Below are 13,697 nucleotides of genomic sequence, written 5' to 3' on the forward strand. Positions count from 1 at the left end.
TCATATTAATTAGTGGCTCCAAATTAATAACTACTGCAGTAGGGAACAGACACAAAAGCTACGCTCAGCATCTTTCCAAATAACTGTTCTGTTTTATTATGAAGCAATTTAAGGTTTTTAGATACATGATTACGTAGGTATCACATTAATATTACAATTGTACGTTTATGGTAACAAGGGGGGTTACATAGACAGGCTAATTCTAATCAGGACTCAAAATATTGCATACATACTGAAAACATTATTATTGCTGCGTGCACTGTGAGGGCAGTGTGCAATACAGATAAAATAGAATACAATTATATACAGAACTTTAAAAATTTCCATTACAATTACATTTAATTAATAAATGCACTCACATGGACAATACAGCAAACTCGTCAAAAACTTCTTCCGGAAATGACGTGGTTGGAATTTTTGACGGGTTGGAGAATTTGACAGAACAGTTGTTCTGGAGGCTTGGAATAGCGTTCCAGCAGATTCGGCGACCCTTCAGAATGTGTAATGGAAGAGACGTTTCGACGCCGCCATCTTTCTATACCCCTGCACTTCTCCACAGTAACGATACACTGAGAAGGGGGTAAGATGACATCTTGTTACACCCACCAGAGTTTTGCATTTTACACTTATTTATAACAGTAAACGGAGTTTACATAGTGATATACAGTACTTAGAACTCTGTCTGACTGTTTAGATGTTGAATTTTAAAATCAGCAACAATTCTTCTCATTTTACAGGTTTGCTAATCTGACAGAACTTCTGTGGTTTTAAAATTCAACATTTAAACATTCAAACTGAGTCCTAAGTACTGTATTTCACGATATAAACTCAGTTTACTGTTAGAAATAAATGGAAAATGCAAAAGTCCGGTGGGTGTAACAAGATGGCTGCTTGCCCCCTTCTCAGTGTGTCCTTACTGTTGACGAATGCGGAGTGTAGCAAGATGGCGGCGACGGAACGTCACTTATACATTCTGACTGCTCACTGAATCTGACGGAACAACGGAAGCAGAGACTGCCAGAATGAGGCTTGGAAAGCAGAGGAGGAAGGAGTAAATGCTAAACATTACGCAGTATTCTGACAGGAAGGTGACAGGGGGATTTGATGACTAAGGTACAGTGTCACAGAATTCACAAAGAATGAAAGTGACGGGATGCTAGCAGGTGTTAAAGATTGAGGGGAAATGACGCCTATATAGTTGACTAGACACCATATGCCTGTAAGCATGTAAACCGTTGTGTGGAGGTGTTTACCTGGAATGTTATCCTGAAAAGAATTCCTGGTACTGTGATTTACAAACTGGTGAAAGGTTTAGACGATAGAGAATTTGTTGGGACTCGATAGTGCCTGACTAGTGACAGTATATAATATTGTGTTGCTGGGTATAATTAGTGATGTGCTGCTGGGTGCACATAGTACAGTGTTGCTGGGTATGCATAGTGTAGCACTGTGCTGCTAGGTGTACATTGTGTAACGCTGTACTTGCATTGTGCAGTACTGTGTTACTAAACATACGTAGTGCTGTGCTGTTGGGTTTACGTTGTGCAGTGCTATGCTACTTGGTGTACATAGTGTAGTGCTATGCAGCTGTATGTACATACTGCAGTACTTGCATAGTGTAGTGCTGTGTTGCTGGTTATAGATTGTACAATGCTGTACTGCCGGGTATACATCAAGCTGTGCTGCTGGATTTACATTGAGCATTGCTGTGCTGCTGGGTATACATTGCACTGTGCTGCTGGGTATACATTGCACTGTGCTGCTATGTGTACATAGTGTTGTGCTGCTATGTGTACATAGTGTTGTGATGTACGCCAGGGTGTACATAGTGCGTTGCTGGGTATGCATTCTGCCGCAGTGTTCCTGAGTTTACATTGAGCTGGGCCTGCATAGTGCAGTGCTGTGTTGCAGGGCCTGCATAGTGCAGTGTTGTGATGCTGGGCTGTACATTGTGCAGTGCTGTGATGCTGGGCTGTACATTGTGCAGTGCTGTGTTGCTAGAGTGTCCATTGTGCTGTGTGCATTGATGTGTGAGTGTATTAATGCATTTGGATATTAAATTTAAACAGTCTTACTAAGAGGCGCCTGTTGCTTTGTTTTTTTCTCTCTACATATCTGGAGTGGCTTCAACTCCCTTTACAAGGCTGCCCTACCAATACAGACTGCACATCTTCACACAGAGCTGTATATGCTCAAAGGACAGATTGTATGAACTTGCACTGCTTACCACCACACTATAACCTGCGCCGCTACCTATTGTTGTTTTCCTTTTCTATTGTGCAGTGATGTGTTGCTGGGTGTATGTAGTGCAGTGATAAAAGGGAAACCTAAATGCAAAAACATATATACCTTTGTGAATTGTGTGTAAGGGTATTGATTTATCAAAGTAATGGAAATTAGAAGATATATCTTAAAGCATATCCATCTTTTGTGCATACATAATAATATGATGCAGTAGTAAATATTCCTCTATCCCCCATGAGATGGGGGTACAGGCTGTATCCCAGTGACTTGAAATTAGACATCCCCTAGCAGGTCCTTGAACTCCTTGAATTGGTGCTAAATAACAACTTTTTTTGTTTTTGATAGTAAATACTATCGTCAAAAATGGGGAGTAGCCATGGGAGCCTCCTGTGCCCCTTCCTATGCCTGTTTATATCTGGGATGGTGGGATAGGGAAGAGGTGTACAACCATCTTGCTTTTAGGGAACAGGTGGCCCTCTGGGTACAATTTATTGATTATGTGCTGGTGGTGTGGAGGGGTTGAATGGAGCAATTTGAGTTGTTCATAGGGCTGGGGAAACAATCGATTTAAATATTGAAGCTTGTTGAGATGTCAAATCGATTAAAAATTTAAGCAAATCGTTTTTTTTAAGATTTTTTTTTTTCACCACTGTGCCGGTCCTGAGATGCTGCGGGCAGGAGTTTTTAGGCGAGGCCGTGGCTTCGACCTTGTCCGCGAGGCCGGACGCCGCGGACTAGGCCGAAGCCCTGGCCTCGCCTAAAAACTCCTGCCCGCAGCTCCCCAGGATCGGCGCTGGCACCGTGCTGGTCCTGAGGAGCTGCGGGCAGGAGTTTGTAGTCGAGGCGGTGGCTTTGGCCTAGTCCGTGAGGCTGGACGCCACATCATGAATCGAGTTTTTTTTTTTTTTTTTTTTTAAGAAAATCGCCCAGCTCTAGTTGTTCATTGGGAAATTCAATGACAACTCAAGAAATATCTTTGTTACATATAAAATGGATAGGAACCAAATTGAGTTGTTGGACTGCAAGGAGGGTGCAAGGATTGTTACTAATACATTTAGAAAGCCTACAGCTGGCAACACCCTCCTCCACGCCACCAGCCATCATCCATGGCCTCTGAGTAGAGGCATTCCCACAGGACATTTCCTGCGAACTTACAGGAATTATTCCAATATAAAAGACTTTCATAAGGAAAGTAGAGAACTGAGTCTGAGATTTCAAAAGCGAGGGTACCCCAATTCTATTATTAGGCTCAATCAAAAGCATTAAATAACAAGCGAAAAAATATTGGGGTTGGAGGTGGAGGATGAGAAACAGGACAAAGAGAAATTGGATAGTAGGAGGGGATTGGTGACTACCTATGGTGCTCACTGGGACTATATAAAAAAAAAAAAAAAAAAAAAAAAAAAGGAAAAAGTGCTTTGCACCTCCTTATATTGGATAATAGACTAAAAAAAATATTGGGTCCCCATCCAAACCTGATAAAACGTGCACCAACGATAAGGGATGCTCTGGTCCATAGTGAGTACACTCCTGGGAAGCCAATCCCACTTTGCCCTTTGCACCATCTATATCAGCTATGCATCCATGCGGGCACTGTAGTATATGTAAGTATGTCATGAGGACCAATACAATCAGTGACTCTACAGGGAAACGGATGTATAAAATGAAATCATATGTGAATTGTTCCACTACATTTGTTCTATATCAAATAATCTGACCATGTGGTAAAATCTATGTGGGAAAGACTATGAGAGAATTTCGTAAAAGAATGGGGGAACGTCTTACTAGTATATCCACAAAAAACGATAAATCCCCAGTGGCTACATACTTAAGGGACTTGCATAGATCACTGTTCCAATGTATGCTTATCTATAGATTGCAGTTATCTAATGGGAGGGGGGATTGGGATAAAATCCTATTACAAAAGAAGGTAAAATGGATCTTTCTTTTAGATTCCGTTTCGGTGATCTGTCTCTGCAATGTTTTCTGTAGCAGCCTAGGTGGGACAGACGCTTTTGGAGGGGACTGAATTCTAGCCTCTTGCTTACTGACTATGGGCCCTGGCATTTGAGTGAGCTACAAGCATTTAGGAAGATATTCTGTTATGTGATGCAAAAGGACATTATTAAGCATATGCCGACCAGCGCACAACAATACACGTCGGCACAATGGCGCGGCTGGGCAAATGGGCGTAGGGTATGTCCCCTCTAAATCGCGGAATTGCAGGTCCCGCGGACTCTATGTCCGCCCAGGGCCCGCGATCGTGTCACGTGTCATGTAAACAAGGCATTTCCCTTTTCTGCCTAGCAACATGACAGATCTACTGCTCCCTGTCATCAGGAGCAGTGATCTGTATCATGTTCTAGTGAGGCAATCCCCCCCCCCAGAATCACCCCCTATGACACACTTAACCCCTTGATTGCCCCTGGTGTTTAACCCCTTCCCTGCCTGTGTCATTTACACAGTAATCAGTGCATTTTTATAGCACTGATCGCTGTATAAATGACAATGGTCTCAAAATAGTGACGGATGTGTCCGCTATAATGTTGCAGTCACAATAAAAATTGCAGATCGCTGCCATTACTAATAATAAAAAAAAAAAAGTTTACCAAATATATGTAGAAGAATATATAGCCTAAACTGAAAAGGAAATTTGTGTTTTTTTTTTTTTATATTTTTTTGGGGGATATCTATTATAGTAAAAAATATTGTGTTTTTTTTCAAAATTTTCGCTCTTTTTTTGTTTATAGCGCAAAAAATAAAAACCACAGAGGTGATCAAATACCACCAAAAGAAAGCTCTATTTGTGTGAAAAAAAAGGACGTCAATTTTGTGTGGGTGCAACGTTGCACGACCGCGCAATTGTCAGTAAAGCCACGCAGTACCATATTACAAAAAGTGCTCTGGTCAGGAAAGGGGTAAATCCTCCATTCCTCCAACAGCTCTCACTGCTGATTGGACAATCTACCCTGCCTGGAATGCAAAGTTGGGGGGGATTGTCCAGAGTATTACCTGCGTACCTGTGTTTTCAATAATCAGTCCATATTCAGCAACCAAACAAGTATTGTCTTGTTTGTTGTTAGTGGTTTGGAATATCTAATATCTATATTCATACTGAGAGGAAGCGGTATGAGGAAGCACTCAAGTGGAGTGTGGGATGTTTCATTACATTGGTGGCAAGCAGTGGGATGCTTCCTGCAGTCTGGGACATCCAAACCTCCACCTGGATCCAAGGTCTGTATAGCAGGAGAGGAGGAGAGGTACAGATACCAGCCGTCGTGGAAGAGGAATTCGGAAGGAGGTTCTGAGAGATGCAGATACAACACAGAGGACCAGTATCAGAATCATACCATCCCAGCAGGACTTGTTCTATCTGCTGGGAACTCTGGAAGGAAGCACTAGCCCAGATGCTGAATATCTCAAATTCCCTGGGCACTGGAAGATTTGGCGTTTCTATCCAATCAGAAATGGGAGCTGGTGATTGCCTACAGACAGCTGCTAGATTCAGCTCAGCAACAGGTCTGGGCTCCCTTTGCCTGGGATTATCAGGAAATACCAGCTGACAACTCTGAATTCCTGGCTAAACAATCGGCAGTGTGGCAGAGTAACAGTGTGCTTTGCCAAACTTCCCCCGCAGCTATGGATGTGGAGGTCTTATGGCAGATGCAGCAAGTGCTGACTAACCTTGATGATCCTGTTTCTGCATGGGATGATCTTGGATGGAGGAATGCGTCTGTCCAGCAGCTGGATGAGGGTACGGGAGATGGAGCAGTTGGCTCATCTCTCCAGCCACAGACCACAGAATGTATGGATTTAATTGACTGTTCATCAGAGGATGTTATGGATTATGAGTCACCTAATAAAGTGTTGGCACTGGGCCCAAGTACAGCCAACCCTTGCCCTGAATTTTCAGCAATTCCAGAGACTTGTGATTTAATTGACTTTTCTGCTGAGGAAGAACAACTGAATGAGCCTCCAGCAAAAGAGCTAGCATCAGGGCAGAACATCAGGGAGTTCTGCCCGGCACCAACAGCAGCATCTGTGGAGTTACAAGGAACTTCCCCAGCTGAAGCACTGATCACCAGACAGAGAGTCCAAGACCTCTGTCCCACATCTGTGGCAGTCCTGGAGGCTCAGGGTGAGAAGGTTGCGGTCACATCCCTGCAGCAGATCAGGATATAGGGGAGAAGGTAGAGGACGTGTTCATTGTCCCTCCCCAACAGTTGGGCAGGGTGGAGGAAGCAGTCTTTCCTCCCCAGCAAAGACAAGGGAACGGAAGATGAAGCAGCCGGCTTACCTCCCCAATGGCAGCTACACAGTTTGGGAGTGCAGGAATCCAAGCTCCTGCCCCAACAGTTAGCCAAAGCGAATGATGTGGAGTCCCCAGCAGAAGTGCTGGTAACAGGGCAGAGTGGCACTGGCCTCTGCCTAGCATGTCTCTACAGCTTCAGGAAGCTGGGATGATTGGCCCCTTCTGCCCAGCAGCAGACCGAGCCCCAGAATGTTAAAAACCACCCAGCTGGCAGCTGGACAGAGTCAATGTCCGGCTGCCAGCTGAGACCTTATTAGTCGACTTTTGATGGGGGAGAAATGTGACAGAATCACCTGGGAGAGAGGCTTTTGGAGGGGACTGAATGCTAGCCTATTGGCTATGGGCCCTGGCATTTGAGGGAGCTACAAGCATTTAGGAATATATTCTGTTATGTAATACAAAAGGACATTATTAAGGAGGCCATGATGGTCTCTGCCGTTTGGGGTGTGGCTGTATTACTTTGTTTTTTGTGTGTCTGTCTGACTTGGATATTATGGGATGTGTATGTAGATTACCTGTGAGATTGGTGGGGCAAATTCCTCCAACAGCTCTCACTGCTGATTGGACAGTCTACCCTGCCCTGAATGCAAATGTGGGGGTATTGTCCAGAGTATTACCTGTGTTTTCAATAAACAGTCTGTCAGGAAAGGTTCCATCCGCTGGTAATTTCGATCATTTGGTGTGCAGTACTGAGGTCCACCAGCAGGTGTCTCCTGGCAGTTTGGAACTGTCAGGAGAGCTTTCCCCTGCTGGACTTATGTCTTCTTTGGGCCTCAGTACTGGCCTCCACCAGTGGATGGATCCTGCCAGTGTGGAGCAGATATTACCTTCTGCAGTCAGGCATCACCTGAGCTTGATAGCAGGTAATAGTATAAATACCCAGCAAGTGCACACACACCTTGCCTCTGGTATTGTCCTTGAGCCCTGATCCGTCTACCTGTTATCCTGATCCTGAACCTGAGTACTGTATCCTGAACCTGTCTTCCTGCATCCCTGGATCCTTGTCCTATATATTTATTTCCTGGACCTCCCCATGTCAGCCTACTATGGGTCAGCTCTGACCCCTCCAGGACCACCTTTTTCTGAGCCCATAAAGGGCGGCTGTCTGCCCACACCACTGTTCTATTTTTGTCTTCGCTCCGTACGCCTTTTAAAGTTTATTTTTATTTTATTTTTCTCCATCCACCCTGTTCGGGTTCAGCCTCTCCCGTATCAGAAGACCCCCCCCCCCCCCCCTTAGGGGCAGTAAATCTCCTGAGGAGTGTGGGTTCCCTTGGTGCTGGGATAAAAAGGTGCAGTATAAATGACTGTTTATTACTGGAAAAAGTCACTGGCAGTATAAATGACTGTATATACCTTTGTTAGGCAGGTGTTGGCACTCTCTCCTTCCATGTTTTGTGTGTTCAGGCAGTGATTTGGCTCACTGGGTCTTGTAGTTCACCACCTCCACATGTCTTCCTTTCAGGAAGCTCAGTTGAGCAGGTGAGGTCATAGGTAGCTTCCTCTTGGATTACCTAGCAAACACTAGAATGCTCACTGCTGATTTGCAGCAGGCTCTGTACTCTAGGGCTAATCACATTCTCCAGTTGATCAATCTGCTACTCTGCTCTGGTAAGCCTGGTTTTCAGGACTCTCATTTGTTTTTTTTGTTTTTTTATTGTATTTTTATTAAATTTCAAAGCAAGTACAATATAATTGAGCAATGAGATACTCGATAATCAGAAGTAAACATAGCGTACAACATAAACGTTAACTAGAGAAGTTAGATATTAATGTCCACAAATGCAGGCACAAAAGTGAACTGCATAACTATAACAGTTAAAATAAATAACAAACAGTTTATGAGTGACAAAAAAAAAAATCCATGTGACAATAGGCCGGAGGCCAAAGAAAAACAAAGCAACAAAACATCCATAAGATCGTCATGGTGAATCAGAGGGGGGAGTGGGTTACCCGGACTAACACATAACGAGGTTTAATGGGAGAGGGAAGGACGGGAGCAGAAGCCGGAAAGGAGGTGCTCCTACCGGCGGCTGCGGCCGTTAAGGGTTTACAGACGGGGGAGCCCCATATTTTCTGACCGTTTCCAGGGTTCCCAGACTTTATCAAACTGGCAAACCAAGTCATGAACCAAGGCTGTCAGGTACTCCATTCTCTGTATCTCGGACACCAGTTGGAGAAATCTAGGCCAGGGGGGAGTTGCGCCAGACAACCAGCATAGCGGGATAAGCCTCTTAGCAGCTAATAGAATATAGGAGATCAGCCGGTTTGTATTTTTGGGTAGGCCCGGGATAGGGAGACCTAATAAGCAGTGTAGGGGGTCGATCGGAAGGGACGCCCCCGTCACCTCCATCACCAATGATCCCACCTCCAACCAAAAAGAACGTATCAGGGGGCACTTCCAGAAGATGTGGAACAGGGACCTGACATCAAGCCCACAACGCCAGCAGCGTGGCGAAACTGAGGGATCAAATTGTGGATGACATCGGGGGTCCTATACCAGAACATGAGAATTTTTATTGCTGTTTCCCTTTACGTGACACATTTAGAGGATTTAAAAATAGAAGCCCAAATCTTATCCCAAGTCTGTAGGGGGATAGGTTTATCCAGCAACTGAGACCATTTACTCATATACAGATGTGTAGATTCATTTAAGGGGGTCGACTCATGGAGGATTCGGTGGATAGAGGAGATTAGATGTAATTGGTGGGGACCCTGGGCGCAAAGGTGTTCAAATGCTGGGGTTGCCAAGGGTTAGGGTCGGAGATTTGGAGCTGAAAAGGTGTCTACCTGTAGGTAGAAGTAAAAAGAATGCTTGGGGATATTATATTTGTCACGTAAGGTTTCGAAAGCATGAAGCCTACGCGAGATGGGGTGCACCATTTTTAAGTTGGAAAAGGGGGGGTCCAGCCACATGAAGGCCCTACCCAAAGACAATCCATCAGGGATACTAGGGTTAAACAACACATTCGTGAGGGGGGGGGGGCAGGGCGAGGAGAGGGAGTACTTTTTGTTGCACTTTTGCCATAAGTCCAGGGTAAAGGACATTGGGGCCGTACATTGACACCTAAGATTAGCACCCAGACCTCCCCGACCCCGAGGCGCTAACACCACTGAACTGGCAAGGTGGTGAGATCTGTCAGCCCGTATAAATTTAAAAAACTGTCTTTGGAGAAGTTTAAGCTGCGGAGTTGGAATGACTACTGGCAGTGTCTCAAAATGATAGAGCAGTCTGGGCAAAACTGACATTTTAAAGAGGGATTCCACCTACAAAAAAAATATTAAAGCCAGCAGCTATAAATACTACAGCTGCTGACTTTTAATAAATGGACACTCACCTGTCCCGGGTTCCAGCGATGCCGAGGCCGATCGATCGCTCGGCTCTCGGCTGCTGCCGCAACCATTCTAGGTGAGGGAATCAGGAAGTGAAGCGAATCGGCTTCACTTCCCGGTTCCCTACTGCGCATGCGCGAGTTGCGCAGCGCAATAGGTATTGTCCGCGCTATCTCTGAGACCTGTGTGTGTCCCAGCATTCAGCGCGGCAGGACAGGAAATGGCGTAGACTCTCACGGGAGTCTATGCCCGGAAGTGGGTGTAAATACCTGTCTTTGACAGGTATCTCCACCCCCCTCCCCCCTGAAGGGTGCCAATTGTGACACCGGAGGGGGGGAGGGTTCCGATCAGCGGAAGTTCCACGTTGATCCTGCCCAAGAGTGACAGGATATTTGGACCAGGTCAGTAGGGAGTTATTGATGTCTTGGAATAGGGGAGGGAAGTTTGCACGGAACAGATGGGCGTACGACAGAGTCAAAAAAACACCCAAGTATTTGAGTGAGTCATTGCACCATCTATAAGGATAGGTTTCTTTAAGCCTAGAGAGTTGTGTAGTGGGTATGTGTATGGGTAGAGCTTCAGTCTTTGAGGTGTTCACTTTGTAACCAGAGATCCCCCCCCCAAAGGATGAGAGTAGTTTGTGCAGTGAGGGGAGAGAGACCAGTGGGTTGGTAATAGTTAGCAAGATGTCATCCGCGAACAGTGATAATTTATACTCCCCCTGTCGCATCACCACCCCACTGATATCTGGATGAGAGCGTATGGATTCGGCTAGGGGTTCAAGACATAAAATAAATAACAACGGTGATAAAGGGCACCCCTGCCGAGTTCCATTCATCAAGGGGAAGCAAGGCGACATGAAGGACGACATCTGTACCTGGGCAGTAACAGTTGAGTATAAAGCCTCAAGTGTTTTTAAAAAGGGGCCATTAAAACCATAGACTTTAAGCGCGGCGAACATATAAGGCCAGCATAGCCTATCGAAGGCCTTCTGTGCGTCTAAACTAAGTAGCAGTGCTGATTTGTTGGTCCTATCCAGAAGGTCCACCAGGATTAATTGTGCGTCGGGTGTTATCTCCGGTGTGTCTGCCAGGGACAAACCCCACCTGGTCTCTGTGAATAAGTTTGGGGGCAAGAACTGACAATCTAGAAGCAAGAATTTTCGTAAATATATTGTAATCCGAATTTAAAAGGGCTATGGGCCTATAATTGTCTGGGATGGAGGGGTCCTTACCAGGTTTAGGGATCACTGAGATGTAGGAGTGTGAAAATTGGGGGTGGGGGGTGGGGGAGGGGGGTGTGCCCTTTAGTAAAGAATTGAATAAAGTGAACATGTGCGGTCCCAAGATATCAAGATAGGTTTTATAGTAGAAATAGGGGAGACCATCAGGGCCAGGCGATTTATGCGAAGGGAGCTCCCGTATAATAGCCGAGAGCTCATCTGCCGTTACTGTTTTATTTAGGGCCTCTAAATCAGTAGACGACAACTTGGGAAGTTTCAAGTTGGAGAAAAAGGACTTAAATTTCTCTTGTGTAAATTGAAAATGGTTTTCTGGGGATAAGCAATTATACAGTTTGTGGTAAAATTCGCCAAAGGTGTTGGAGATTTCACGAGGGTAATGAGTCTTAGCTTCGTCTGGACGGGAGAGAGGGAAGGAGTTGAATGTGCGTGGATGTAATTTATTAACTAACATTTTGTGGGGTTTATTGGAAATTTCGTAAAATTTCTGTTTCATCCAGAGCAGCGATTTAGCTGCCCAATCGAGTTGGGCCATTTTAATCTGTTCCCTGAGTAGGGTAACTTTCCGCAATCTCTCCACCGTGGGGGAGCCCAAAAGCCTCCGCTCCGCAAAGAGGAGAGCAGAAGTTAGAGATCGAATATATTTGGTTCTGTCTCTCTTCAGTCTAGAGCTCTCTGTAATGCAAGCACCCCTAAAAACGGCCTTATGGGCCTCCCACAGGGTGGCAAAATTAGAGACCGACCCACTGTTTAGTTGGAAGAATTCTGCAAGATTCTGCGCAAGGACAGAGCGGGAGCTTTCAGATTGTAAGAGATGATTATTGAGTCGCCAATGACAAGCTCTGGGATAGGCCTGAGTGAGCAGGAGATCTAGGGTGATGGGGGCATGGTCAGACCATCACCTCAGAGTTAACCACAAATGGGATGAGAGGGGCAGATATAAAGAAGTGATCGAGCCGTGAATACATTTTATGAGCTGGAGAATAGAAGGTAAATTGCTGGTCTGTGGGGTGTTTAATCCTCCATGAGTTGAAAAGGCGGTGGGATCTAATAAGTTGCCGAAAGGAGGTAGCTTGAGAAGCAAGCTTCTTGGAGGGTGTTTAGGAGAACACGGTTTGTCTATCTCTAGTGGGGGACATAACTAAATTAAAGTCCCCCCCAACAATCATAAAGGGCTGTGAAGGATAATGGGGAGAATCAAACAGGCCATTAAGGAAGTCAATCTGACCAACATTAGGGGCATACAGGTTGACGAGGGTCAGAGAGGTGTTAAAGTATTGTCAGTCTAGGATTGGGTATCTACCATGGAGATCTACATGGGAGTTTTTAACATTAATGGGGCATGACTTCTTGATCAAAATCGCAACACCCGCCCTGCCTCTGGGGTCAGAGGCTAAGAAGGGGGAGGGGAAATGTTTGGAGGCAAACTTAAGGTAGCCATCTGCTTTAAAATGAGTTTCTTGTAACATAATCATGTCTGCACCAGAGGACCTGAATTCCTTCAGGGCCACCCAGCGCTTACGTATAGAGCCTAGGCCCTTTACATTATATGACATGAGCTTTAAAGTCATAAGGGCAATCTAGGTAAGAAAGCATATGCAAGTACCTGGAAGTTATAATACAGCTGACAATAAGTAACAATGAGCCAGAACTCTAGTCGATATAAGGTATTGTTAGCGTCAGTTATGCCTAGGCAGTGGGGAAAGAATAGGTACACCCAAAGCCAGGATAACCTGAGGCCAAACCCGCCTATGCAGTGCATAGGCAAACAACAAAACTGATCTGTAGGAATGGACACCATAGAACAAAAAACATTAAAAAGAAACATTAACAGAAGCGTCAGAAAAAGAAAACAAAAACAAAAAAGAACAGAACATCTTGAGAGCCTGGGGAAAACATGTTCCTCAGGGGACCCAGGGCAGCAACCCAGGCCAAGAGGGTCGTGGCCGGACGACCACTGGAGGAGGTCTTACGTAAAAATGGAAGGGCCATCTACTCTCCTTATGAACTCGGAAAATTAACAAAGTGCATTAACAACATATAGTCTTTTGTAAGAACAAAACCCCATGGGAGGGGAAAAAATAGTCCCGGCTTGAACATTCAAGGCAAAGGACAAACTTGAAATGAGCATTGCAACAGGATCTTTTCCTTTCAATTCACAGAGGACAGGAAAAGATGGGGGAGTATGAGCAACATACATAACTAAACCATGTGGCGTATGGCGGGGGAGTCAGGGAGGTTGTTTGGAGAACCGTGGGCGTTGAGGTGTAGAGAGATGCCTCCTGGATTTGCTCCTCACGGGTGTCCAGATGCGGCTTGGTGTGTTGGGAAGTGGGCGAGTCTGGACATCAGCTGGATGCATGTCTTCTCCAGGCAGGGGAGGGAGCCCAAGGCTCTTTAGAAAAGATTCACTCTCCGGAAGATCACAAAGGGTGTCCTGAATTCCATTTTTGGACACAAGCAGACGAAAGGGAAAGCCCCAATAGTATGGGACCTTGTGATGCTGCAAGTAAGAGGTAATTGGCCGAAGGTTCCTGCGTTTTAGCCAGGGTGATGGAGGAGAGGTCA

General features: G+C 45.4%; 1 protein-coding gene across 2 annotated transcripts in view; it reads left to right on the forward strand.

The window, feature by feature from the left end:
• The first annotated feature begins 965 nt into the window (after nt 1-965).
• The window catches only part of LOC143935487 (histone-lysine N-methyltransferase EZH1-like), a 598,044-nt gene continuing 585,312 nt past the window's right edge, over nt 966-13,697 (forward strand). Inside the window, exon 1 of one of the 2 annotated variants that reach the window (XM_077459407.1) lies at nt 966-1,113. The gene's annotated coding sequence lies outside the window, so the exon portion shown is untranslated. The other variant, XM_077459408.1, reaches the window with a different exon arrangement.

This window comes from Lithobates pipiens, unplaced genomic scaffold (genome assembly GCF_037356315.1).
Source record: "Lithobates pipiens isolate NorthernLeopardFrog02 unplaced genomic scaffold, aLitPip1_a1.2 Scaffold_28, whole genome shotgun sequence".
Taxonomy (NCBI): Eukaryota; Metazoa; Chordata; class Amphibia; order Anura; family Ranidae; genus Lithobates; species Lithobates pipiens.